At 42.4% G+C, this 3,953-nt stretch overlaps 1 long non-coding RNA gene across 1 annotated transcript in view; it reads right to left on the bottom strand.

Moving 5' to 3' along the window:
- LOC111649808 (uncharacterized) overlaps nucleotides 1–3,890 on the bottom strand; it is a 9,293-nt gene extending 5,403 nt beyond the window's left edge. Inside the window, exons 1-2 of the long non-coding RNA XR_002760345.2 lie at nucleotides 3,498–3,890; nucleotides 3,209–3,369 (exon numbers count right to left, since the gene is read on the bottom strand). This is a non-coding gene — a long non-coding RNA (uncharacterized LOC111649808). The remainder of the gene's footprint in view (nucleotides 1–3,208; nucleotides 3,370–3,497) is intronic.
- Between the last annotated feature and the right edge of the window lie 63 nt (nucleotides 3,891–3,953).

Here is a 3,953-nt window from a genome sequence, read left to right as displayed (position 1 = left end):
CAGGATTTGGTTTCTCTGAGTGTTTTTACCTGAAATCTGCTTTATTTTTATTGGATCACTCAGAAAACAGTGAGCCAATCAGAAGAGAGGCTCAGAACCAAAACTCAAACTCGTGATCTTAAGGACAAACATGTCCTCAAAAAACTGCAATAAAAATATACTTTGACATCGAATTTATAAACATGTTTTTATCTCTTCACCTCGACCGTCTGTTTTCAACTGAGCTACAAAAACCTGAAGCTGAGCAGCAAACAGAGCAAACGTCAGAGTGTAAAAGGTCACGAATTTACACTTTTGAACTATCCTGGCAGATTTTGTCCGAGACCGCCTTCTGACTCTGCAACCTGTGTGTTAACGCCATCTCAGATACCCATGGTACTCATGAAGAACAAGACAAGAAAAGGCCTGTCTGTCAGCACAGTCATGGCTTATGCTCGCTTCAATCTCTCCTGGCATCAAGTGTCTGTGGCCTCATGAAAGAAACTAAACAATGAGGGCTTCGCCTGGTTTAAAAAAGTCCAGTTTCCATCCAAACGTAGCACGAGCTGTCACCAAATCTCTCCAGAAAAGGTGAATGAATGAATCTTATATGAAAACAAGTCGACTGGTTGATGGAGTTAAAACAGCTGGTGGAGCGGATTCTCCCGTCGCTGCCTTTAAACCACTGAAGAAGAAGAAGAAGAAGAAGAAGGGGGTCGTATGATGAAAACCATGTGGAGATCTGACATTTCTGTTTGTGTCATGTGTTAATGTGAGGAAGGTTGGACGGATAAATCAATTAAAAACAATGACGTCATTATGTTGTATGACATTCGGACGCTGTGAGCTGATGATCTTCTTCTCTCCTGTCGGAGACGCCACAGCGACTCAACAGGGAAGGCTTTTTAAAGACTCTTCACTTCCTGCAGATTCCCAAACATTTACACCTGTTCTGCTCTAGTGTTTTTTCTCCAAACAAAAGAAGCCAAAACGAAGCAGCGAGCCTCAGTCTCTGCCTCTGATACTTAACTCAGCCACTGGAACTAAATATGTTAAAGTACAACCTGGAAACAGCACATTACGCTCACACACACACACACACACACACACACACACACACACACACACACACAGAGTTATTCAATGTGTCTGGTTGAACAGGCCCGGCTAGTTGTAAAGCTGCTGTTAGCCAAACTAACCAGCTGTTTAAACACTGTTAGCACACACACACACACACACACACAGACACACACACACACACACACACACACACACACACAGACACACACACACACACACACACACACACACACACAGACACACACACACACACACACACACACACACACACACACACGCGCCTGCCATAATCAAGTAGATGATTCGGTCTCGTGTTATCAGTTTTGTGGTGTTGCCTAATAACATTAGAGCAGAATCCAAACAACATGTAGCTAAAAATACACAACACACACACACACACACACACACACACACACACACACACACACACACACAGATAGCTGAGATGCCTGCTCTGAACTGCTTTAGCCACTCAGGCTAACTTTAGAGAGTCTCTCTGTTGACGGCAGCATCGCCTCTAAAACCTCATTATTCAGCTTTGATCTGATGGCCAAAAGTATGTGGACACCCCTGTGGCTCTGGTCTGGGTTCTGCTGCTCCTGGTCTGGATCTCTGGACTCCAGTGAGGGGGCGTCTTATTTTACTTCGTCCCTTTTCCCCTGTTTCAAAATAAAATGCTCAGCAACGAAAAGATCAACGCTCGTGGTTTGGGAACAAGATAAGCTCTGGTGTCCACATACTTTTGGCCATGTAATATTCAAATAATGAACTGTATAAAAATCAATAACATTAATCTGAATGGAAACAATCCCTGGTTTTGTTACTGCTTCACTTATCAGGTAAAGATGTTCATTTTCAAAGATCAGAGGTGGATGTTGGAAACAGAGCTGTGATAATTAATCAGTTGATCAATGAATCTTTGATGAAGATTTTATCCGTTTTATTTCACATTTCTGTCCTAAAACCTTCAGTATAATGTGATAATTTACATCTACCCCCCTTTACTGACGTCCCTGCTGTTACTGGTGTTGGTCAAAAGGTACATTTAAATTGATTTTTCTTGTTTTAATTTCAATTATTCCACCAGAAAGAAATAATCTGCATCAATTTCAATGATCAATTAATCTTTTTGGTTCTTTTACAAGCAAGAAATCTGGTTCAATTTCCTCTGATTTGCTTCTTTTCTTTGTTTTAAGTTTAAACTTTAATTTTGGTTCTGGACTGTTAAATAAAACAGGTCATTTAAGTGGCCGAGGCTTCTCACTATTATTTCATGTTTTATAGACAAAATGTTTAAGATTAATAATAATCAGCTGATTAATTGATGATTTCTGATTCAGAATAATCAGAAAAGCCCAAAGTGAAACCTTGTTTTTGACCAATCAACAGCCGACTCATTAATAAACATTTAAATTTGAATCTAATCATGTACAGTAAGGCTGCAGCTGGTGATTATTGTCAATATAGATTAATCATTTAATCTGTGGACATTCGTCACGCTGAAGATTTCAAGTGTCTAAAAAACCTCAAATATTCAGTTTACAATGAAAACGACAAAGAAAAGCAGCAAATCTTCTGAAACGATTCACTGATTATCAGAAAAGCTGCTGATTATTACTGTGTCCATCGATTAACTGATTAATCGACTGATCGATTTGGCTCCAGTGTCTTAATTCACCACATAAATAAATAATAATAAACCAATCCAGGTTTAAAACTGTCGAATCATTTCATCAAACTGTTAAATATAATAAATATCCAACACTAAAATACATAATAAGATAAAACAAAATATAATGAGGCCAAAGATTCACCGTCTTTAGAGTCAAATAACTCTGATATATTAGAATAAACTTTATATGACAAATAAATAAGAGAAAAACAATGAAATAAACCTTAAGATGATTTAAAAGTGAACAGTCAGATAATGACGTCAGCTCCACTTCCAGAAAGTTTAATTCATAATAAAACCTCGTATTTTAAAACTTCTTTCATGTTGTGATTAAATATTAACTGGATATTAATCTGGTTAAATTTATTTTTCCTCTGGAGCCTGTAACAGTAAAAACTAAATGTGAACTGACAGTTAATCTTATTATATTATGATATTACCGGGGGGGGGGGGGGGGGGGGGGGGGGGGTGACTCACCTCTACCGGACCGGAGGAAACCGTAAGTCTCGTGGAAGCCACGCGCTGATCCGTTCACACCGTCCCCATGTCTCCGGTCCGGAGAAAACAACCAATAAACAACAACTAACGGAAGTAGAGGGATCAGCAGCCGTGGTCCCGGTCCTGGTCCTGGGCCGGGCCTGTCGGTACCGGGACACAAGGACGGTCAGAGAGTTGGGTGGGGGCGCTGCTGTGTCTCTCTCACACACACACACACACACACACACACATACACACACGCGCGTTACAGAAAAGTTTAAACACTCACTTCTGTTGTCTTCTCCGGTGTAACGGCGGCTGGCTTCCTTCGGGGCTGACGTCACCGTCCGGTAAGTTTCACCGGCGGCGGAAAGAGTAAAAAAACCAAAAAGTGAAACAAGATGAAGGAAAGTTGAGGCCCGCGGCTTCTGGCCGGCAGGGCGGTGAATCACGGCAGGTCCGGCCGCTAGCTAGTCGCTGAAACTCGGTAATCCGGTTACTTGTCCGCCCCGGGGGCCGCTCGGGTTCCGGAGGGAAAAGTTTATCGGTGAACCGGGTGTGAACGGAAAGTTTTTAACGGAAAAAAAATGGAGGAAAAGGAAAGAGAAGAGAGAGGGGGGAGAGAGAGAGGCAGAGAGGCTGGCCGGTGGCCTGGCCGCGCGGCGGGTGTGTGCGTGTAGACGTGCGGGCGCGTCCCCGTGACGGAGCAGCGCAGAGAGCCAGCCAGTCAGCCGTCAGCCCCCGG

Source organism: Seriola lalandi, unplaced genomic scaffold (assembly GCF_002814215.2).
Source record: "Seriola lalandi dorsalis isolate HSWRI2012SDOR001 ecotype SW California unplaced genomic scaffold, Sedor1 jcf7180002052024, whole genome shotgun sequence".
In the NCBI taxonomy this organism is placed as follows: domain Eukaryota; kingdom Metazoa; phylum Chordata; class Actinopteri; order Carangiformes; family Carangidae; genus Seriola; species Seriola lalandi.
The sequence above is the reverse complement of the archived record's forward strand: the minus strand, read 5'-3'. Positions and strand labels throughout refer to the sequence as shown.